Below are 25,957 nucleotides of genomic sequence, written 5' to 3'. Positions count from 1 at the left end.
AAAAATGGCTGACTTGGTTGCAACTTCTCAAATGGGAGCATTTGCTGCTTTTCTGTGCTCTGTATGGTTGAGCAGTGAATAGTTGCTCTTTCATGTTTTAGTCCAGTTGGCAACCCTTATTACCTGCTGTAGCAACAAGTGTACTTGACATATATGCATGATTCATGTTTGTCTACTAACCTTTGACCTTGTCTCCCAGCTTGCATATTCATGCTCAGAGTAATGGACAATGGGAGGAGGTAATGGTGGCCAACACTTGCTGCTGACACTCCCACTCATAAAGGTCATCTCTGACCTGGGCAAAATCAATGTGGAGATGGCCAGAGTCTTTTTTGTCTGTGCTGGAGCCCAAACGGATGCAGTAACTTCAGAAGACCAAATAGAGGTTTGAGAAAAGATGAGAGAAATTGGGAAAAAGAGTGCGGTGGAGAGAAACTGGTGGGCTGTAGAGATGCATGGAAAATAAAGGACACAGAAGACAGCAGAGACATTTTATTGAATTAATGAGAGTGATAACATGGTGAAATATTAATCAATCAAACACCTTTGATCCAAACATACAGAAGTTACACAGTGATAAACACAAACAGAATAAGATAGGTAGATAAAGAAGATAGGAAGGCAAAAAGATACCACACACACACACACACACGCAGCACACACGCACGCATACACACACATGCATAGAGGTATGTGACAAGGTTAAATTGACCAGCTTGTCCTTGTTTTCCTCTAGATAGGAAGGAACACACTTATCTACACATCCTCTTTGTTCACTTTGTGTGTCCTGTTACTGCAACTACATTCAAGTTGTGCAGACAGACACTCAGATAGACAAAATATGAACAAATTACTTGAGCTTTTTACTCTGTATGTGCAAGCATGCAAGTCCTAATTACAGCAATAGCCTTGGATCACTCCACAGCCTCCCACCTGACATTTAAAGTGCATTGTGCATTGTCTGGTTGTCGTGAAGTGCAATCACACTTGTTTTGTTAATTGATTGGTCTGAATGATCTGTGAAAGGCTGGGCTGTTTACATTAAAGTTTGCAATCATAAACCAGAAATTAAACTTGGAGAGTTGTTCTTGCTGCTTCAGGCTCTTGGATTCCTTCAATATTTCATAAGGGGAGACCTCAGTGTGCCAAGGCTACTGTAATGTGTAGCTGTGTGTAAATGTGTGTGTGCATGTGTATATACATGTGGGGGAAGAGGCCACAGTGCACCGAAAGTCATATTTATGGGGAAGCTACATAGGTCTGTCATCTGGCTAATATATGGACGTATAGCTCCACTCCTATGGTGGGAAGAGGTGGATGAAAACACACACACACACACACACACACACACACACACACACACACACACACACACACACACACACACACACACACACACACACACACACACACACACACACACACACACACACACACACACACACACACACACACACACACACACACACACAATAATGCAGAGCGTATTATTGCAGTGCTGGGTGTTTTAAATGAGCTTTGTGAAACAGGAATATATGGCCAGCAATCCACATAGATAGATTTAAGGCATCTGTTCAGGAAAAGCTGCTGGATGGAGATAAAATAAAGAAAGCTGGTGTCACATGATGTCCAGAAGGACCTCTTCTTCTCCAGGCAGAAGTTCAAACAGCGTTCCATTGGTCAAAGGAATTTAAATGTGAGTAAATTCATTTGTACAGTGTTGTGACCCCATAAGAATAAATAATATTTATGTAAAAATTCATAAAAGCAGCTTATACTGTAAGTGAAGGGGCATGGAGCTAATTGAATAAGCAAATAAAACAGAAATTGTTAGACTAATTGTGTAGGTTGTGTAGCTAAGGAAATGTTTACTTAAGATATAGTGCATATTGCATAAAATAACACAATATAACATTACATTATCAATGGACTTATGTAAAAGACACATTCCATTCGTGTTTGTAGGCTTGTTTTTGCAGCAGTACATTTTTTATTCAGTAAAATGGTTTGCTCAGACTGACGGAGCAAATGCATATGCAAAGATGTGAGTGACGCAAACAGATGACTCAATCTGTGCTCTAAATGTCATGAGTACAGCACACTGAAAAAAATCTATGCTCATCACAAGCCTTTATAACTCCTATTTATGAATATATAGAGACAAAAGGAAAAAGGATAAGGCTGTAGTGAGAAATAACAAAAAGAACTGGAGTGTAAGCTGTCACACAAACATGTAAACACACTTGGCATTCAATCTGAAAGCACCTTAATTATTATGATTAACAATTATTATTTTCCCCCTACAAGTTGTGTAAACTGCTGCAGATTGTTGAGAGTGAACACTACGCTACGCTACATTACGCTCAGTTACTTCTTTCAGTAACACACATCCACTGCAGATTTTCTGTTCACTGCTTTCTATCACAGTGAAGGAAAGAGTGTGACTGCAGTGCTTCCATAGCGCAGTAGTAAAGCAAGGAAATATAGGAGTGGAAACACAATTGCTGTAAAAAAATATATAATTAAAATTGGCCTGATCATGTATGATTATCCACTGTTATGATGGTAACAAGATTTAAAAAATCAAAGCTACATGTTTCTACAGTAGGACAGGATGGCCACAAACACATTGCATCTAGTATAAATCCAGCTTTGTTACATATTCAAAGTAATTTAACTGGTGAGGTCATGTGGCTCAGGTCCTATCTGGTGGCATCTGGATGTTGCATGACGTCCTCCTATAAGATATTCCATATGTTTTCAGTGTATAATTTAGTCATCCTCCTTTTCCCTGGTGTATTTCTGTAATATTGCTTTATTGGTCTATTATGTGCACATAACATTTACTGTGTTAATGTCTGTCCTGGGAAAGAGATCCCTCTTCAGCCAGTGCAATAGCCTTGAGGTTCCTTTTTTGTCCTCTGTTACAGGTTCTTTGGGGGAGCTTTTCCATATCTGAAAGTGTAGGATGTTGTGAAGCCCCTGAGGAAAATCTAAGATTTGTGATATTTGTCCATACACATAAAACTGACTTGACTACTACATTAGGGCAAAGCAGCAGCCTGTTTCCATAGATTATAACACAGCCACTATCTAAGAAGTACAACTACCTCAGGTTCATACAGTAAAAGTTGCGCACATTATAAATTTGAATATTAAAAAAAAAAAAAAAAAACATCATGACTGATGAAATAGCAGGAGTCTTTTAATTTTGTCTTCATCTGGCTTCCGGACCAACGAACCATATATCCAGTATCATACACCTCCAAACAATCAGTAAGGAGTGCAGCAACTTTCCATCTATCTGTCCATCCTTCCCCCTATCTATTCATCCATCTATTGAATGGTCCTGAGGGAACTTATGAGGCTGGAGAATTGTAGTGCTGAGTGATAGATATCATCCCTTTCATTTCCATCAGAGTAAAGGTTGACAGCTCATCCTTCTTCCTCCACCTGAGGTGAAGCAGTGCTGGGGCACTGAGCAAAGGGGGCTTGCACTGATAGCAGTGGACGACTGACAATACGAGTGGTATTTACAAATTCAATATTTTCCAGGTGAATAAGAAAGCTGTTATCCTCTGACCTTTAAGCCCAATGTAAAACAATTTATTCACAAAAAAACAAGGTTGTGTGGTTGTTGGGGATTCAAGCTCACAGTGGTAAGGGCTTGGCATAAACAAAACAAACATGTGTGACAGTAAACTCCTCAGCAAATTAGATATGGCAGAAGTTCTACTTGCTCTTCCTGATGGCAGCGATATCCCTGAACTATCCTCCATGAGCCAGACCACCAATAAACACTGTCTTACACTCTGGAGGATGTTCCCTCATAGCTGGAAGCAAAAGCTCTGTCAAACATGGAGACAGAAATAAATAGAGACAACATTATTTCAATTGAAAGGTCAGCTGTTGTCGTAGCAGTCCCTCACACAGCATAACTGATGCACTACAGGAAATCCACCTAAAATATTCATGTTACAGTTGGTTGGCTGGTCCTCAATCACTGTAGCTACAAACATTGGTTTTGAGCCAAGTTTCAATCAAGAAATGTCACCAGTACATGAAAAACAAAAAGTCTTGTTCATAAGAGATGTTATATTAAATAAAGACATATGGATTCAGTATGCTTTCCAAGTCCAGCTTAGTTTTGATTACATTACATCCCAAGGATTCAACAATTTTCTCTTTTTCCTATATTTACAGTAATATGGGGCAGATTTACAGTAATTTGCCTTTTGAAGTCTGATTTAAGATTAAAAAGAGATTAGCTGATTAGCTGACTGACAGAAAATTAATCTGCAACCATTCTGAATTAAAATTTCATTTTAGTCATTGTTTAAAGCAAAAATGTCAAACAGTTGCTGCTTTTAGCTTCTCAAATGCTGTTTTTTGTCTTTTTGGTTAGTTGGTTGGACAACATAATACATTTAAAAAAGTGACATTTGATTCCCAGAAATAACAACAGCATTTTCACTATTTTCTGACATTCTGATAGAGTGATTAATCAATTAATCAAGGAAATAAGTGGCAGATTGATAATTAATTGATAATGAAAATAATCGGTACCTTGCAGACCAAATTTAAAGTTAGAAACCCTGCCGAGTAGCTCAAACATAGGATAGCGTTCCTGCCTTCTTAATAAGAAATAACTATTGAAAAACTGGTCTAGTTATCATTCCAAGGTAGTAAGACTGGTCCAAAGTAATGCAATGTTATCCTAAATTTATGAGTGAAAAAGCCTTATGAAAACAGTTAAGTTTTAGTGTGATCTTCTCTCATTCAGCCAGTAAAGGATATGTGTTTGCATGATAAAACACTGCCATAAAACACACCATAAAATGCATGAAACCAAGTATCTGAAATTTGCTACATTTAAGTCACATTATAGGAATGAAAACTGGATGCGATAAAGAATATTGCAGGAGAAATCAAATGAAGTGGTATCCACAGTTCCTAATGGTCAAACAGCCTCTTCTTGACATTTGTAGTGCATTTAGTTCCACATATTTTCCTATCGTTGTAATGACATGCTCTCAGGCAGAGGAGTCTGTTGTTAAACCAATAAAATCATCATAAAAGGTTAGCCAAGAAAAATGTTCTCTATGATGGAAATACATAATGATAAGTGATAACATGGAACAATATGCTTCAATTCCTTTTATTTTACAGAAATAGTCGTGTTACACCATCCCTAACATGGAAATATAATCTTTCTGGCCAGAGAAAGGTTGATCCTCTCATGTCGATGGTTCGTGGCATGAAGAACATCACTGCCTGAACAAAGATAAATGTTGACCAACCTAATCTCAGCTAGATCAGGCTTTTCATGCTTGATGTGAGTGACTGGTTAAGTCTGCACAGAGGGAACTGGAAAATCAATGGATGCTAAATCACCTGAGTTTTGATGCTAGCACTGTTATCTAAACCAGACAAGATAAAATAAAGCTTAAAGCAGTGTTAGTAAGAGTCATGGTCAATTTTGTATATTCAGTATGCAAATTAAATGTAGTTTTTGTTTCTTTTTGATTCAGCTCTTGATGCAAAGATTTTAAGGTCAGTTTGGGTTTTGAGGAAAAAACTTTTTCTGTCTCTGTAATAAAAAATGAATTTAAAAAGCTATATTTTCATGTTATGAAAGAAATAGCCTTTCACATGATTCTCACTAATGGGACTTTGACAGGTAAGCTGTTCAAATGAACTCTTGTGCATTTGCCTGATTGGTTTGGTTCATGCAGGCTGGTATGAAAGCTATCAGTTAGACTGCAGTACATTTGTTCAGAGCAGTTCAAAGCAGACCGACCACAGGATTTTGTGATAGCAAGCTTGATATTTTAACATTAATTCAATGATATTAAATCCATCTGCTGATTCTGGGAACTGTCAAGAAAGCTATAACCAAAGAGATATAATTATGCAAAAATAACCTGGTAACCATAGTAACGCATATACTATTCAGAACATGAGTGCATAGATTTTATGATATATCAGCAAGGGAAGTTATCAAATCATCAAATACATTGTCTCCCTCATAAAACACATATGCAGCCATTATAAACCAAGGAGAAAAAGAAAAATAAGTATTTTAAAATAGTGTAACAGTGTAATGTAATGTAAAAATGTAAAAATGGAACAATAAACTGACCAGAACTATAAAGAACCATGCATGATTTATTTAATTGGCTTGGACAAACTGAAGCAATGAGAAGCTTAAAATATTCCATATGCAGATGCTCAAAGTGTCCACATATCTTCTTAGAAGTATAATGACATAACAAAGTGGGACCAGCAGTAAAGTGAAAAGTACTAGTGTATGTAGGAGTCATTCATGTACATGTTTGAGCAGCTAAAATCACTTTCACATGGCTATAAAGCTGTGGCCTAAATCATACAACCTTCCGTCAATCATGTCCTACATTAGAAAAAAATGCAGAGCATTTTTCATTCTGTACTCAAAAGGTTGGACATGAAATTTTAAATTATGGGCCCAAGAGGAGTAATTATCCAGTCCTGTAGCTTTAGTGTTGGAGAGCCTGTAGCAAAGTTATGGTAAAACACATCAAAGGTACTTTATAGCTTTGTCCTCCTCATGTCACAGCTTGCTCTGGCACATGGCCCAAATGCCTTTGTCCCCCGACCTTGGATATCATGATGGCATTAAAACTGGAACATGCACATACTCATGGGCTGCTCTCTTAGTCGCACACTGAAAGCCAGAGCACACACAGACACACAAGCACACACACCAACTCTGGGACAGCACCAAGGTGATAGTTTGCCTGCCTTTGCTTTGCAGTCAGCTAAAACATGCTGCGGTTTATTGCACGATTCAGCATTAAATTACAATCTCTGACAGAGTTCATCTGATGAGCGAGGAGGAGGATATAAAAGGACAACAAGGAAACAATCTGGCATTTAGCTGACATCCTTGCTTCATAAAAGCCTGCCTTTAAAAACCAACATTTCATTTCCAGACACACTAGAGATGTGACTGCATTACCAAATGTTTGGCTTTGAAAGGATGATGAAATCCATACTGGGGACTTTTTTTTAGAAATGTAAGCACGTAGACAGGACTGTTCTGGAGGGCATCTTTGGTCTTTTACTGGAGGGTAATTACAGATGGACAAGCTTGACATTGATGAAAAAGTGTAGGAAAAGAGAAAGCCTAAGGAAGTGATGACCATTAAAGACACTCACAGAGAAATTCCCTGAAGCAGCAAATTAAATGTAGGGCTTCAACATTAAAAGGGCCGGAGATGAAAATGGGTTTTTGTCTGTGTGTATGGGAGTCCTGGATTGAGAGAAAAAGAAATGAAGATGGGAGACAAAGTTGAATCAAAAAAAAAAAAAAAAAATCTGAAAGAATAATGGTGCTATTGGTCAAGCTGATTATCAACAGCATGCCATTTACTTTTAAACTATTACACATATATCAATAGGTATTAATTTGACAATTAATAATTGACAAATTAACTATTGTTCATTGTTTTTTTATTAATGTAATCTGATTTTTCCCCTTTGTGATGTAGTGGTGAAATGATAAGCAATTCAATCCTGACAATGAGATTAATAGTTAATAATCATTTCTTAAACCCAAAGTGATACAAACAAACAATTACAAGCATAATTTATAAACTTTCCTTGCTTGTTTCTTTGGATTAAAGTGTCAAAATGTCAAATGACAAAATATATCAAATGGCATGCTGTTCAGTATACTTCTAAAGGTAAAAAATGGAAAAACAATTGAGAATATTGAATGAAAGACTAAATATAAGGAATTAAATGTATGGTAATTATTATTTCCTGGATAATTTATTGAGCACTTTTAGCAGCTAAGCAATGTATTACATTTTATTTTATCAGTAATGTTTTGAGCTCTGAAATTTGTTCACATTTGAAAATTAGACTATATATTTCAAAGAGAAAACCGTAAGATAATGACTAAACTCACATTTCCTCATGAATTTTACATTTCAGAAACATTTTGAAATGATTAAAAATGATCAGAATCGTGTCCTTAAAAATAAATATGTAGTAATATATGTAGTTTAAAAAAGGAAGGGAAAAAAAGACAATGACAGCTACAAAAAGTAGTCATAAGTGTCAAAGTTGAGAGAAAGAGGTGAATGTTGTATCCAAAGTGCAGTAGCTGAGGGTGCTGCTTCTTGTGATAGCCACCATATGTAACCTGCTGCCCTCTATCACCATCACATTCACTGCTAGTGCCTGCTGGACACATAACAAATACCTGAGGAAATAGAGCACTGACTCACAATCATCCTTTAACTTACAGCACACTATGTTATAAAGCTACATTTCTCATCTTCTTGCAGTCTTTTGTTCTACTGCACTCATCCTATACAAACACCCTGTGATACTTCTTTTTTTAAATAAATGTAAAGAAAGATGCACGTCAGCTTTTACTGTTACCCTTTGCATTGCCCCATGGGGAGGAGCTTTACCATGGTGTAATCCCTTTAAAGGGGCCCCTGAGGCTTCAATTACAGTGGAAACCCTACCAATGAGGCAAAAAAAAAAAACCCAAACAAACAAACAAAAACATTGAAATGCTTAGTTCTGGGTGAACATCTTCCTATCTGTTTGAATAAATTGCTGCATTAAATTTCTACCCTGAAATACACTTTTTTTTTTTTCTTTTCGTCTGCTTCTCCTTACTGATTTCAAAGGACAGTTTTGACACCCTCTCTTTCTATTGTAGAAGGCAACTTTCAAAAAGGGGGGGAAAAAGTGCAACTCTTTCATGTTGGGAGTAAATTGGCTTCCTCTGAAAACTCAGTTTCCGACCTTGCCTTAAAGGTGGCACAAAGAAAAGGAAATAAGGAGAAAAAGACAGGTGGTATGAGAGAAAAGAAGGGTGGGAGGGAAACTGTGGCAGGAAATAACAAAAAGACATGTGAAGAAACTGTTGCAGAGAAGATGGAGGGAAGGGTTAAAGCGAGAGGTTTCGTTCAAGCAGCTCAGTGTGCTCAACTGGTGCACCACATATCATCTTAACACGCCATTAGGTGGAAGCTTTTATCCAAAGTGGTTTACAAGTAGCATGAGTGCTTAAAATGTTAGTATGAATGGCTTTAACCTTAGTCGTATCTGCTAAGCTGCATCTGAATCCCTACTTATGATTTGTTTTCTAATCTAGCTTTAGCTTCTTGACTGTTTATTTCTTTTCCCTTGTCATATACGCAATCGCCGACTCTGAGGGTGAAGCGAGGGCTAGAATCCAAGAATAACTAACCTTTTACTAACACTGCTCTAAAGGATTTAAGAGCATGGCTAATTCTGTACCTGCTTGAAAACAAAAAGGAATGAAAATGTGTAAGTGTTCGCACTGGGAGAAACCTTAGGTCATGCAATGAGTGTTTATAACATGTTCTGGTGTTGTAACTTTGAGCAGTTAATGGGCCTACATGTCATTCAGCTCCAGGATTAGAATGAATTCTGTATAAAGTTCATGTTTTTCATCCATGTCTCTGATCACTAGTGAAGCTTGTGTGAATGTCTAAAAGGGTGAGGGGAAAAAATGTGCTAAGTTCTACCTGTGATACATTTTTCTGTCTGTGTTAAACAGCAACAGTGATGCTTTGTATTAAAGGTGAACACTGAACTCAAACACACGTGGTATCAAAGGCAGACACCCACTGGTTGTAGTGGGGAGTGCTCACTATAGTCTGGGTTGAAACTGATGTATTCTCAATCTGACATGTGAGGCTGCCTTGAAAAAGCTCCAAGACAGACAGTTTTCTCGCACAGCAGGAAGAAAGTTCCTCCCGGAGAGACTGAAAACTTGAATCATGTTTAATTATTTACAGAATGCAAGTGTGAAGAAGGAGTGTGAGCTCGAGTCATGTTCACTAGGAAAGGACTTATTTTCCAAATTTTATTTTAGGCTTTTATTGATATATCTTGATGTGGTAACTAGGAATTCAATTGAGAAATAATTTACACCATATTAACAGATGGTTAATTTAGTGACATACCTGACAAATCAACATTAGTGATATTTACTGTAAATCCAATATTCCCATCAAGCATTCCAGATAATAGATTTTCAATGTTACAACAGAAAAATCATCTCACAATACTGCCATATCATCCAGAAATATTTAGATCCTTTGCAGGTGAAAATATATTTAAAAAATGAAATAATACATCAGTGCAGAACTTTATGGAGTCAGAACAAGGGGGGCAGACTTGTCACCAAGAAAATGGCTCCTGTAGGACCAGTCCCAGAATCCAACACTGGACTTTATGGGAATAGTGCAACGTTCTCCTCTCCGTTCAGTCTTTCGACTCCCATATTGCTGAGCTTTATATGATACTGGATGTTTAACTGAAGTTGACCTTCTATTACGTATGGTCAACATGCGCTGCCAACATTTTTTCCTGGTTCAGGTACTCCAACACAGACAAATTATCTTTTTATTCGTTCAGAAATAACGCAGTGAGAATTAGAATAACTCAAAGAATGAATAACCCAATTACCATGAATCACCTATAGTGGCCCACAGTGTACAGGGGCTATAAATAATAATGAAAATTTAACAAAAAATGTGAACTCTGTAAATTACTTTAAAGAACAGCCAACTACTTTTTCCTCCTTCACACTTAGGTTAAAAGATATTGTTGCCAATATTAATTTCACAACCTTACGCACAAACACAAAATTAGCATCTGGAGTGACAGGGTCTGGTGCACACAGCACCTGGGTTTGTCCATGCGCATGTGTGCAAGAGAGTGTGTGTTTGTACCTATACGTCTGTAACAGACAGAGCCTGACAGAGACCTTTTGAACTGCAGCTAGTAGCTGGTAGACACAGAGGTGATCAGGTAATTAACTGGATTTGACCCCTTAAATGAGAGGCGGGAGGGGAGGAGATGCTGTATATGATAGAGGGAGAAGGAGAGACATACTGTATATACGTATCGTAGAGAACAGAGAGCAGGGGAAGAGAGATTAAGAACAGATAAAGCGACAAGGGTGAACTGAGCGAGGACAGAGTCCATCACCTCTTCGGCCTGGCATATTGAAGACAGCTACACAGCGTCATGTGTTCACAGAGGTCACTCCTCCAATTATACATTCACAGACATCACACAATGGCACGCCTGTATGCATACATACGCCCTCACACATCCTTTAATTCCTCCCCTCTTTTCCTGATGAAATGTGAATACAAATCAGCTGTGCTCTGCTGGATACAGGTACTAAGAGGTATTGAAGGTGACATTAAGGAAGAATGCTCTCGCTGTGTGGTGCATAAGTGCCTATCTCGAGCCCGAGTGTGAGAACTAGGCCAGAGATAAGTCATAGATAATGCACATTCACTACTGTATCGATAAATAAAACATGCCCCAGGCTTGCTGAACATGGGTCATCTTGCAGTGTTGCACTCGCAATGCTTATACAGCAGCGTTACAACAGCAGTGATAACTTACTATGAGACTTACTGGGGCTGGGAGGAAACAGCATGCAGCTCTTACAATGGATGATCTCCTTGACAACTGGCACGTCCTGGGAGAAGGGTGGGGGCACCAGGCCCAGGGTGGGAATCATGGGATTTATGGGGGCAATGCCAGTTATCAGCCCAAGACTGGGGTAAAAATCTTGAGGCAGAAGAGAAACATGGGTGAGAATATATAGCAAGTAACACAGCAGGTGTCGGGAGAGCAGTATACACACATTAACACATTTGTTTCCATTTCCTATCTGCTATTCAGTCCCGGTTAACCTTTAGCATGGCATCATTTGAGCACACGGTGGCTGTTTCATTTTCCATTTTACATCATGTACTATGTCCCTGAACACAGAGCCACACTTCTGCCAACAATGGTGACACACACAAGTGGTTTATAAATAACTGAAAATATCAGCTACTCATGAAAAAAACATCTAATGAAAATCAGGAATACTAAAATCATTTTTACTTAGTCTTTTTTTAATGTCATTATCTCTCTCTCTGTCTCCCTATCTCTCCTTTTTAGTCTTTGAATGATGACATGGAGCATTACAAAGAGATTTCAAAAAACACAGCAGCTATAATCCGATTTAGACTGCACCTGGGCACACACAAACACACACATTCATACTCACACACACTTATTCTCAGCTTTTTTTTTTTGAAATGGAAATAAATTGCTGTCTCCACTGCACCTGCAGAAGACAACAGCAGAGAAGAGATGCCATTGTGTGCATATGTGTGTGTGTATTCAATGAGTACGCCAGGTCTCCTTCCCCATGAGTGACGAAAACTTGGCTGAGAAAAAACTGAAATGAATGAGCAACAAAACACTGATGCAATGTAAGCTCAAGAGGACTAGCATTGAGGGTTTGTTTTTTGTATGAAGTCAACTGAGGAAGAAAATCTATTTTGATGAGCTATTATGCAGTAATGGAGTAGTGGGAGGGGTGGAAAAAGTTATCAGTGGCATGATGCTGCTGAACTACACACCATGAAGATAAAGAGCAGTGATACTGAGGTGGTTCACCTGGCTTTCTCTGTCTCCTGTTGATGACCCCTTCATCCTTCTTTAGCCAGGTGACAGAGGAAGGGGAGGCAGGTGATAATGAAAACACTGCTAGGTTGCCAAAGGGATGAATGACTTCTTCTGGTGAGGTGGAGGAGAGGAAGATGGATCACACGGAGGGGATGAGATAAGTAATGCAGGGAGGAAGCAGCAAGAGAATCAGAGCTGTAAAATCCAATCCAATTATCACTCCAGTATACCAGGATGTACAGTTTTCCATTAAAACTGTATCTCTGTATCTGTCTGGGGTGTTCACAGATGTCACTAATTGTATTTTTATCTGTATTTGCTGAGAAAGAAAAACAAGAGCTGACTGCTGAATAGCAATGTATTCTTTTCACAATATTCATTTTTTCTTATTGTCTGTCTGCTGTATTTTAATTTGCTCAGCATACACCTTTCATATTTTATAATAGTGTTTCATCAACACAAGGACAAACAATTAGTCAATCAAATGAGTCTGTGCTTTCAAAAGCTTTAGCAGGCAACAATAATGTAACTGTTTTGAAGTTAGGAAAATCTAAAAAAAAAAATGATTTGAAAATGTTCAACAGTAATGAACAGTAGTTTAGTTGAATTTAGTTGATTTATTTGTACAGAGGTAACAATGAAATATTACACAGTAAAACAGTTATATTAATTGTGCGGGAGAGGAAAGAAGCCCAGAGGGCTTATACAAAGTGCTTCCCTTCATTTCAACAAGTCATTGAAAACATACTGAGTCATAAAAACAATACAACATATAATAGACAAAAACATATATTGCAGGCAATGAGAGGAAAAAAAGGAAAACAATACAGACAGAAATTTGAACACTTTAAATGTGCAAGAGATTTAATACATACACAGTTACATAAAATTCTATTTAAATACAAGATATATTTTTTAAATTTACTTTGAAAGCTATTGAAGAGGATGACAACTTCAAAGTTGTATTCCAAAGTTGAATTCCAGAGATGAGGATCTCTAAATCTGATGAAAAACTGATTATTTGAAGTGTGGCTATACGATAAATGTAAGTCATTTGAGTGAATGTCTGACGATAAAAGGAAAAAAACAGTGAAATGTATAGCTGGAAGGTTTTGCTTGTCATATATGAATTTAAACATAAACACACATGTTAGAAGGGTATTTACAGAATAAAGTGACAAAAGTTTAAATTTCCTTAACAAAGATGCAGATGAGTCTTGGCTAGTGGAGTTTTAAATTATTCTTAAAAACCTTTTTTGGATTAAAAGTATCTGATTGAGGTATGATGGATATGTAGCAGCTCAAGCAATATTGGTCAAAACCAAAATACATTTTTTCCAAGTCAGTTCCAAGTCATTTACATCTGGTACTAATAAGCATTCTAGTTATCTCCAATCTGATCCAATCACAACATGTAAATGAGTTTGGTGGGGCCGGCGGACAATGTTGTGATAGGTTTACTCTTTTCTTACAGAATGTGGTCATGCAGTCTGAGCACGATGCAAGGGAGCCTCCAGATGTGGTCTGGTTGATCCTATTGCATTCAGATCACATCTGCCTTCTGCGTGCATTTACCCTTTGCACCGTAGTTCCACCTCTTCTGTGTGGCTGCTGACAGCTCTGTCAGCTGCTGTGGCATACAGTAGTAGAGAAAAAAAGTGCCAGTGTCTGCTTCAAGAGTAGTTTAGCCAACTTTCCCCACATTCAGCACTAAATCTAAGAACATCGGAGCAGCGGGTAGAAATGAGGGTGAAGAAAGGGCATGAATCACACTGCTCTGAGCCGTCCACCTTTTCCACTACCCTTTTCTATTTTAATATAAATAAGGTTAGGTATTTTGGAGACAAGACTAAGGTTCAAAAAGTTTATAGCCTGCCATGCTGTTTTCTTGTGCTCTTCTGTGTACAATGATGTGACTTTAAAAAAATGAAACAATTAAATGGATTTCTGTAGCATGGCCTCTCTTTTACTTTGAATCTGGCTCCTGAATATGTGCTAACAGATGGGACAATAATACACTGTACACTGCATTGTGGGAAGTAACTATGAAGACAGAGACCCAACAATAGAGAGAGAGTTAAAGATTGGCTTCAGTTCAGTCATAACTAAAAGGTTCCCTCCATAACAGAAATGTGTTAAAACAAAGCTGGAGACAAAGAAAATGGACATACACATTACTGTTACTTTGCATGATGTTTCAACATCACTGACAGTTCATACTGATGGGGGATACGGGTTGGATACTGAATGGATATAAACAATTGTCTGTAATTGTGAGATACTGTATGAGCAGCATTTAAAAGCAAACAAAGATAGGCCGTTGTGCAGATGTATGCATTCATCTGTACAATAGCATAAAAATCACACATACATGTATTCACTCATATAGTTGTATGGCTGTCTAACAAAATGTGATTCTGATTGTGTGCCTGCTTTCGTACATCTGATCCAGGGAAACATTGAGATCAGACAAAAAGTCGTCTCCAGGGTTACATCCTGGCTTCACCTGCGTATAGCACTCTGAACCCTGGCCATACACTACCTCCATCAGACATGATCTGTTTGCTCAGGGCTGAGTTGCTCTGTGTGTATGTGCTTTCCTGTGTGCCTACATATCTCTGTATTGTTACTTTGTTTATCTGTTTTGCTGTGGTAATCCTATCCGACTCAGAGCTGAAATTCCTTTACATGTGCAAAAATGCTGTTTATTTGTTTTGTTGTGTTTACAACTTCAGTGTTGACTGAGGGCAAATTAAGTTTGCATTTAGAATAGAACTAATCTGATTAGGAGCATGGCTGACTCACCTCAATTTAAGCCCATGTGTGTTTCATTTTTGATTTGCATATTGTTTTAAAACAACATATTTGTTTTAACCCCCTAATATGATAAAAAAGAAGAATTTACTGATGGTAATTAGAAACATAATAAAACAAGACTCAGTATTGGCAAAATTGGGTCCAAATTAATTTTACAGTTAGTACTGTAAAAATGGTGAAGCAGATTGGATTTCTGGGCATATTTTGTGGTGTTTTCCTTGTTTCTGCAGAAAGAATAAAACAAGTGATTTCTTGTTTATGCATTTCAAGCAGAACTGCTGTTGAGCATCAAGCTAAATGCTATGTTTTGGTCTAAGTCCATCAGAATCAAACAGCCAGGGCTTCTTTCAACAATCAGCAATCACACTGTTGAATCATACAATCAAAATCCATAATAGAAGACAGATTTTTTCACGCAACAGCCTTCTGACATTGCAGCTGAGGTTTGACTCTCACTCACTCGCTCTCAGACAAAAGTTGACAATAAAGAGAGAAATGTGCGGAGATCTTTGGTTGAATCTCTTAGTCTGTTTACCTCTGATCCCTTTTTCTTTTTTTCTCTCTTTTTGACTACTTTTTATTATCTACAGCATTTCTATGTGTGCTCCTTCATAACTGCACCAAAGCATTTCAGACATACAGCACAATACACCCCCATCTTGCTTCTTTATTTTCAGTGTAAAACCTTTCCTGGAGGTTTCTTGAATGTAATGCATTTCTGTCTGCCTGCATATGAATAGCTTAGACATAAAATTAAATTTAGAGAATATGAATCTGACTACAATAAGCTCCTGGCTATCAATGTTGTACTCCCCCCTTTTGCCTGAACACAACCTCTCCTCCCCTTTTCCCTCCCCACACTGTAATTTTCAGAGTAAATGTTCCCTCTCAGCAGAGTCAGTGATGGGTGGCGGTCGGAGGGACATGGGCAGCCGCTGTGAAGCATGCTGGGTAATATGGGTAATATTTTCTGATGAAGAGACAGGCAGGCCTCCTGGAACTTGGCCTTTTTCTCTCTCTGCCAAATGTCCCCCATCTGCATCTCCATTTCCCTCCGGATCACGACCAGTTATCTCTTGGAAATCCAACAATCTGTATTAACTATTAAGAATTCTTTATTTAAAATCTCCTGTATCATAATAGATGTAACTACATTACATTTGTTGTGTAAAATTTCTGTGGTAGCTGAAAACTCTTATGAACTGCAGTTTCTGCCATTACTTTTTACACTTCGTTTTTCCTCATATTTAATATTCCTTGACTTTACAATAAAGAACATTAATGTCAGTTAGTCTCTTGATGATCGCTGCTGTAGATCAGATCACAGAGTATGAGAGCATATGTGTGCTTGTGTCTGTCTGTGTGCTCGTGTATAACTGATGTGTGCCAAGCAAACACAGTGGAGAGAGCTGTGGGAGACTCTCCTCCTCCTGTGAGCTATTTTGTTCATTCAAAAATACTGAAAACCAAGTGGATTCCACTTGTGTATTTGTGTGTGAAAAATACTGTACGCGTGTGTGTGTGTGTGTGTGTGTGTGTGTGTGTGTGTGTGTGTGTGTGTGTGTGTGTGTGTGTGTGTGTGTGTGTGTGTGTGTGTGTGTGTGTGTGTGTGTGAAAGTAGTGTTCATATGTGTGTTTGTGTGTGTGACTGGGAGAAACAGAGTGAAAAAGAGAGAGAGGGTTAATTCCTCCCCATATATGCCTTATGGCCACCATCCAATAACACGATCAGAATACAAACCAGCCAATCAATGCCATTATTGCTTGCAAAAGGAAGATCTATTTCTATGAGGAGTGCCTATCATAAATGCCCTTGTTGTCCTGGGGCACAGTAAGTTAACTAAATTTCCATTTTGCAGTAAATAAAAAATACAGTCCCATGACAGGCCAGCTGACTCTGGCTGACTCCGGCCTCTGACCTCACAATAGATTAGGGCAAGCAAACATTGGATTCCCTGGCTAGAATCTATATATCCTGTACTTTTGTATAAAGGGGCAGTACCTTTCCACTTAGCTTAACCTAACTTAGCAGGGAAATAATGAACAGCACTACACAATGTAAAGAGGTCGGCTATCTACAGCCTTCAGCTAGCCAAATTAAAAACCTTTCAATGCCTTTGTAATGTTTTGTGGAAATTAATTCAAGGCCAAGTTAAAAGGCAAAATAAACAAAGCTATGAAACCAGCCTATTACTGATAGAGCATAACCAATTACATTGTGTATACCTGTGAATGGGCTGCAAAAAGAAACAAAGACACCAAGAATATAATAAAAAGTAAAAGATTTGTTTTAGTGCTTGTGTTTCGGGGAAAGAGACTACTCTGTATTATGTGGGAACACTGGTGCAGACTGTCTGCCGCCACTCTTTGCTAAACAGACAATTGACTGTGAACTTTACTTCTCATGTGATATGGCATGGCTTTCCTGCATTTTATTTGAGCGTTTTCTGTTTTCTGTCTGTGTGTTTTGATTGCTGATGGTCCGTCCATCACTCACATGCAGAGACATGTCTCGATGGGAAATACAGCCCAATGAGGAAATGCAATTCAGCTATTTCTGCATGTCCACGTGCAGCACGCACCTAGTTACAAAATTTCAGAGGTGTCCAAATGTCAGACTTGCATTCCTTTACTTTTGCATTGTGACGACCTGCTTTGATCTTCTTTTTAACTTAATTTGTAAACTCCATCCTTCTGGTTAGTGCTAGCTTAATCCCAGGACCCGCAGTTTATTTTTTGACCCCTCCCAAGTGCAGCAAAGTTCCAACCACCTGCAGGAGCCCCAATTCAGTCCTCTACCTTGTGATGTGGTTTCACAGTGGAATACAGGAGCAAAACAAACTTGAGTGTCATCACTGGAAACATTAGGTGACTACCCTATACCAAGCAAGATGCCTTATATGGTGTGAGTCACATTGCACTCTGTTAGCAGAGACTTCCATCCTCAGTTCTGTCTACTGCCACCATGAAACTATTTAATGCATAATCTCTCATTGATAAATCCCTCCTCATACATGACCACATCTTGGACAACCTAGCATAAACCAGGGGACAACACTGTGTTTAATGAGGCCTGCCCTCCTTGATATAGTTACATGGAGAAAGCCTGCAGTACTGGCCGTGGTGTTTCTTTTTAGCAATCATACACCGGACTGAACTGAAACAGTCTCCCCTGCCAATGCCTAATCTTTCTTCGATTTAAAGCCTTGCTCTAAAATATAAACCTCCATGACAGTGCTTCTCAGGTAGATGAGAGCAAACCAAACTTATTTTTCCTCCCAGAGACACACAACCTCCTCCTCACTTCACTCTGCCCATTTTCTTTGTTGGTGATATGAATACACATGCCAACAACCCCTCCTGTCATCTTGCAATGGAGTCCCAGAGTCTGATTGAGTGTTTTGGCCTGGAGCAACATGTTGATGTCCCTTCTCAAACCAGTATGCACACACTTGACCTGATCATCACTGACTTTGCCCCAATCAATAACCTAAAGGTCTATGATCTGGGTGTGCACAACCACAAGTTGGTCTTAACTTGATTTCCCTGTCACCACCTACTAAACCCAAGTGTCAAATGCGTTTTCAGAGCTGGAAAAGCATTGACCTAGCCCTCATGACAATGATCCTCATGTGGATGAACTAGTGGCATTCTACAACATATCTCTGAGCAGTGTCTTTGATCTTCATGCCCTTGTCAAGATGTGTGAGGTCAGTTTTTCATGCTGTGGTTGCATGTTCACTCATGACCTGCAGAAAATAAAAACAGCTGGATTTGTGCTAGAACAATGCTTCAGACACTCTGGGCTCACTGTCCATGAACTGGCCTCCCATGAACATCACATGACTTACAAAGTCCCTTAAAGATGCTTGGTCACAGTTCTATTCCAACTAACTAATAATCCTGGCAACCCTGAGCATCTTTTTTAAACCATAAATCATCTCCTGAAGCCACAATCATCTTCCCTAGTTAAGGCTACAGAAGAGATATGTAACAACTTCATTTCAGAGCCAAGGTCAACAACATCAGCTCTCTCAGATTCAGATCATTTTACTGTACCCTTAGGTAAATTTGGTTTACAGTGAGTGAGTTATATCATGTTGTTACGCCCACAGACAGACAGTACAGGACAAGAACATGCTAGACAAAGTAACAACAGTGCTCAGACTAAAAGGAGAAAAGAACAACAACGGCCCCAAGAAAACAAGATACAAGAATAACCAAGTTAAAAGATATAATATGTGCCATTAGTAAAAACAAGATAAAAGAAACAATACAAAACATGAATACATAAATAATGTTAAATTTTGCAGTTTCTTTCACCTGTTAATAGCACTGATGGCTGCTGATACAAAGCATACATACATATACAAGCAGGTACCATAAACCTCCGTCCTGATGGTAGCAGCTGAAACTCACCATTAAGAGGGTGGGAGTTATCTTTTAAAACAGAGCCAGCTATCCTTTGCGATCGATCTAATAAGCGGCAACACAGAGCTTTGCTCTCGCACGCGCTGCATTTATAGTCACACAAACACGCACTGTCACTCTAGTGCGCGCTCTTGCTCGTTCACTCCAGATTCCGGTAGAATACGTTTAATTTGCGGGCGGGCGGCGGCGGCAGCACATCGCCGATGTGGTGTCCATCAGCGATGGCTGTCCGGGGAACTCTGTCTGGGAACTTGCTATCTCTACTCTATTTTACTGGCATCAGGTAGTCACATTATGGAAATCGTCAAGCAGGGTTTTAACCCCATTCCCACAGTTCTGCTCAAATCATAGATCCCCAAACTGTCAACCTCTCCCTTCAAACTCATAGTGTTCCACCTGTCCTCAAAGTCACAGTCATCTGCCCCCTCCTCAAGAAGCCCACCATGTTCTTGCCAGCTACAGACCTATCGCAGACCTCCCTTTCCTGTCCAGTGTTTTGGAGAAGGTGGTTGCTTCTGAGGATCACCTTAAAAACAACCTATTTGAAAAATTCAGTCAGGTTTTCGTTTGAGCACTGAAACATCTCTGCTCAGGGTTGTGTATGACCTGCTGATGGCAGCTGATGCAGGGTCCCCTTCTCTATTGATTCTCCTTGATCTGAGTGCTGCAATTGGCACTGTGTAAGTTAGTATGTAAATAAAGTTTTTTTATAGCACCTTTCATCACCAATTACAAAGTGATTCACAGTCAAAATAAATAAAATAATGATAAACAACAGATAAAACGTACTGGGGAAAAACAGGCATAAAGCACATTGTTTAAACATAAAATACCACATGCTACCGAAGGGATTGCCTGAACAGATGGATTTTTAAAAAGAGTCTGGAGACTAAGCTGGACTGGATGATCTCTTCCAGTCAAAGTTAAAACTTGTCCAAGGGACACTTAAAAGACCTCGGTTAATCAGATACACTTATTATAGCATTAACCTCGTTTTATCTCCAATAATCAATTAAGTGGTGAACGGGACATCTCATTGTATATTTAACATGTCTAGGGTAAACAATGATCTCACTCTTTTATAATACCCAATGAGAGGCTGAGGGAATAACCCTGGCAACAAAATAAAATTACTGCAAAAAGGTATTTATTATCCTACTCAGATACTCACTGTATGAATTGACAAATGAAAGCACAACACGGTTTCTCGGTCTCTCAGTTTTAGTATTAAATGAAGCAATAAATCTTCCACATCAGAAAATAGAAAACATTGTATGAAAAAAATAAAATAGGAAAACCCCAAAATAAAATTGACCCGGGATTTTATTTTCTCAGTCTACTAGTTTAAACAACCTGAGTGCACTCTGTATTTATTATGTGGTCTTTTAGCAAGCTTGCATTAGTTCGTTGGCGCGCTTTACGTTGGACCTCATGAAGAAACAGGACGCAGTAATGTTTACCTCCATTAGAAGAGATGAAACGGCTCCTACCACCTCCGCGAAAATCCTCCCTGTCAGGCCAGGCTCAGCCCACAACAGTTAGCAGCAGCATCCACACTCTCAACAGCAGCAGACAGCAAGCAGATGGTCTCCAGCCTCATCAAAACGTCCGCGACGGCCGCTGCAGCTCCTGCTCTCGTCTGTGAAGCAGCTGTGATGAGCTAACGTGGCTAACTAGCGCACTAGGCTAACGTGGCTAGCTCGACGCTCTCAGTAGCATAAAAAAACACGTTATTAATAAACAGTCCCAACTCTGGTAAAGTCACCTCCGAGCTTTTCTTCAGCAGCAAGATTTACACAGTCCAACATGAAAAACACAATAAACGAAGACGTCTGCAAGGACTCTCACATGAGTGCAGCTCTTCTCTAGTCCACTGTCCTTTTTCATTTTTTTTCTTTGTTCCCACGTATTCTCACGTGAACACCCAGAGGTCAACCGGAAGACAAAACATCCGGGTCATTAATTCTCCAAAATAAATGAAAATGACTGTTATACTTTTGGTAATGAACTTAACCATTTTTAAAAGTAACTTATACATTTTAACTGTACGTTTTTAAATCACTATTTAAACAGAGTAATATATGGATAATGCTTGACAAATCTTTTAGATGCAACTTGACCCAACGAATAGAAATGATGCACCTGTCAACAATTCACATATTTTAAATGAGGGACAAAAATACAAAATAATTGATTAACATCAGGTTATTACAGGAGTTTAAATTAAGTCAAGGATAAGGCGGCACCAAGGTCCTGCCTGATCACTGATCGAACCGTATCAAGAGTAATAATCAAGAATTCGGTTTTATCTGCGTAGCTCACAAAAACCCCTTATGTTGAGTAAGATAAATGAAACCTCGTTTCCCCTGCCCGGACGCGGGTCACCGGGGCCCCCCCCCTGGAGCCAGGCCTGGGGATGGGGCTCGATGGCGAGCGCCTGGTGGCCGGGCCTGCACCCATGGGGCCCGGCCGGGCACAGCCCGAAGAGGCAACGTGGGATCCCCTTCCCGTGGGCTCACCACCCGTAGGAGGGGCCAAAGGGGTCGGGTGCAGTGTGAGCTGGGCAGCAGCCGAAGGCGGGGACCTTGGCGGTCCGATCCTCGGCTGCAGAAGCTAGCTCTAGGAACGTGGAATGTCACCTCTCTGGCGGGGAAGGAGCCTGAGCTGGTGCGCGAGGTTGAGAAGTTCCGACTAGATATAGTCGGCCTCACCTCGACGCATAGCAAGGGCTCTGGAACCAGTCTTCTCGAGAGGGGTTGGACTCTCGTCCACTCTGGAGTTGCCATTGGTGAAAGGCGCCGGGCAGGGGTGGCAATACTTATTGCCCCTCGGCTTGGCGCCTGTATGTTGGAGTTTACCCCAGTGGATGAAAGGGTAGCCTCCCTCCGACTACGGGTGGGGGGACGGATCCTGACTGTTGTTTGTGCCTATGGCCCAAACAGCAGTTCAGAGTATCCACCCTTTCTGGACTCCTTGGAGGGGGTGCTGGAAAGTGCTCCCTCTGGGGATTCCATCATTCTGCTGGGGGACTTCAACGCTCACATCGGCAGCGACAGTGAGACCTGGAAGGGTGTGATTGGGAGGAACGGCCCCCCCAATCTGAACCCGAGTGGTGTTCTGTTATTGGACTTCTGTGCTCGTCACAGATTGTCCATAACAAACACCATGTTCAAGCATAAGGGTGTCCATATGTGCACTTGGCACCAGGACACCGTAGGCCGCAGTTCGATGATTGACTTTGTAGTCGTGTCGTCGGACTTGCGGCCGCATGTCTTGGACACTCGGGCAAAGAGAGGGGCGGAGCTGTCAACTGATCACCACCTGGTGGTGAGTTGGCTCCGATGGTGGGGGAGGATGCCGGTCAGACCTGGCAGACCTAAACGCATTGTGAGGGTCTGCTGGGAACGTCTGGCAGAGTCTCCTGTCAGAGAGAGCTTCAATTCCCACCTCCGGGAGAACTTTGACCATGTACCGGGGGAGGCGAGGGACATTGAGTCCGAGTGGGCCATGTTCCGCGCCTCCATTGTCAAGGCGGCCGACCGGTCCTGTGGCCGCAAGGTGGTCGGTGCCTGTCGTGGCGGCAATACCCGAACCTGCTGGTGGACACCGGCGGTGAGGGATGCCGTCACGCTGAAGAAGGAGTCCTATAGGGCCTTTTTGGCCTGTGGGACTCCGGAGGCAGCAGGCAGGTACCGGCAGGCCAAGCGGGGGGCGGCTGCGGCGGTCGCCGAGGCAAAAACCCGGACATGGGAGGAGTTCGGTGAGGCCATGGAGAACGACTTCCGGACGGCTTCGAAGAGGTTCTGGACCACCATCCGGCGTCTCAGGAGGGGGAAGCAGTGCACTGTCAATACTGTGTATGGGGGTGACGGTGCCCTGCTGACCTCGACTCGGGACGTCGTGGATTGGTGGAAGGAATACTTCGAAGACCTCCTCAATCCCACCGACACGCCTTCCGGTAAGGAAGCAGGGCCTGGGGACCCGGGTGTGGGCTCTCCTATCTCTGGGGCTGAGGTCGCCGAGGTGGTCAAGAAGCTCCTCGGTGGCAAGACCCCGGGGGTGGATGAGATCCGCCCGGAGTTCCTCAAGGCCCTGGATGTTGTGGGGCTGTCATAGTTGACACGACTCTGCAACATCGCATGGACATCGGGGGCAGTGCCTCTGGATTGGCAAACTGGGGTGGTGGTCCCTCTTTTTAAGAAGGGGGACCGGAGGGTGTGTTCCAACTATAGGGGGATCACACTCCTCAGCCTCCCTGGTAAGGTCTATTCGGGGGTACTGGAGAGGAGGGTCCGTCGGATAGTCGAACCTCGGATCCAGGAGGAGCAATGTGGTTTTCGTCCGGGTCGTGGAACTGTGGACCAGCTCTACACCCTCTGCAGGATGGTGCATGGGAGTTTGCCCAACCAGTCCACATGTGCTTTGTGGACTTGGAAAAGGCATTCGACCGTGTCCCTCGGGGGGTCCTATGGGGGGTTCTCCGGGAGTACGGGGTATCGGACCCCCTGATACAGGCCGTCCGTTCCCTGTACGACCGGTGTCAGAGCCTGGTCCGCATAGCTGGTAGTAAGTCGGACTCGTTTCCGGTGGGGGTTGGACTCCGCCAGGGCTGCCCTTTGTCACCGATCCTGTTCATAATTTTTATGGACAGGATTTCTAGGCGCAGCCAGGGCGTTGAGGGGTTCCGGTTTGGTGACCTCAGGATTGGGTCACTGCTTTTTGCAGATGATGTGGTCCTGTTGGCTTCATCAGACCGTGACCTCCAACTCTCACTGGATCGGTTCGCCGCCGAGTGTGAAGCGGCCGGGATGAGAATCAGCACCTCCAAATCCGAGTCCATGGTCCTCAGCCGGAAAAGGGTGGAGTGCACCCTTCGGGTCGGGGATGAGATCCTGCCCCAAGTGGAGGAGTTCAAGTACCTCGGGATCTTGTTCACGAGTGAGGGAAGGATGGAGCGGGAGATCGACAGGCGGATCGGTGCGGCGTCTGCAGTAATGCGGGCTCTGCACAGATCCGTCGTGGTGAAGAGAGAGCTGAGCCGAAAGGCGAAGCTCTCGATTTACCAGTCGATCTTCGTTCCTACCCTCACCTATGGTCATGAGCTTTGGGTAGTGACCGAAAGAACGAGATCGCGGGTACAAGCGGCCGAAATGAGCTTCCTCTGTAGGGTGGCTGGGCTCTCCCTTAGAGATAGGGTGAGAAGCTCGGTCATCCGGGAGGAGCTCGGAGTAGACCCGCTGCTCCTCCGCGTTGAGAAGAGCCAGATGAGGTGGCTCGGGCATCTAGTTAGGATGCCTCCCGGACGCCTCCCGGGTGAGGTGTTCAGGGCACGTCCCACCGGTAGGAGACCCCGGGGAAGACCCAGGACACGCTGGAGAGACTATGTCTCTCGGCTGGCCTGGGAACGCCTCGGGATCCCCCGGGAAGAGCTGGACGAAGTGGCTGGGGAGAGGGAAGTCTGGGTTTCCCTGCTTAGGCTGCTGCCCCTGCGACCCGACCCCGGATAAGCGGAAAGAAGATGGATGGATGGATGGGTTTTATCTGCATTTATTGCAGGAAAATATTTGCCATCCAGTTCCTAATTGCATTTCAACAGTACACACAGTCTATCAAACTAATCGGGTTTTAAGGAAAAGTATAACGTCATCAGTGCACCAATGATAAGTGATGTTACTGAAAGTACCAATAATCTGTCCAAGTGAAAGCATGTATATGGAGAATAAAATAGGCCCCAGCACCAATCCCTGGGGATGCTACATGAGAAACCAGCAGTGTCCAATTTAAATTCATACAGAGACTAAGAAAATCATATCAGCAAGACAGGTGGAGAACTATTCCAATGCAATCCCAGAGAGGCACAAAAGTTGTTTTAGCCTGTGTAGTAATATATTGTGGAGTAAGCTATTGTTCCAATAATACATTATTGTGCTTTACGTTGGTTCATGATGGCTACAATATTTTCTTTTAATTGCAACTAGACTTGTGATTCCTTTTCAGCACTTGCGCCATGTGAGGGCAAGGCTAGCTATCCCACATGATAAAAAACTTAATTACATGCACTGCAAGAAGAAGAAACAAGATGATGGTGAGGAAGATAATAGAACTGGGAATAAGACTGACTGCTGTTGAAAACGTTGAGGCACAGTGAGACATATTGACTTCAGAGGTTTAAAGCTATTATAAAATTCTCTGGCTG

The 25,957-nt window shown here is 41.4% G+C and overlaps 1 pseudogene; it reads right to left on the bottom strand.

The window, feature by feature from the left end:
- Nucleotides 1-214: 214 nt before the first annotated feature.
- LOC133986399 (ecto-NOX disulfide-thiol exchanger 2-like) overlaps nucleotides 215-25,957 on the bottom strand; it is a 37,253-nt pseudogene continuing 11,510 nt past the window's right edge.

Source organism: Scomber scombrus, chromosome 9 (assembly GCF_963691925.1).
Source record: "Scomber scombrus chromosome 9, fScoSco1.1, whole genome shotgun sequence".
Classification (NCBI taxonomy): Eukaryota; Metazoa; Chordata; class Actinopteri; order Scombriformes; family Scombridae; genus Scomber; species Scomber scombrus.
The sequence above is the reverse complement of the archived record's forward strand: the minus strand, read 5'-3'. Positions and strand labels throughout refer to the sequence as shown.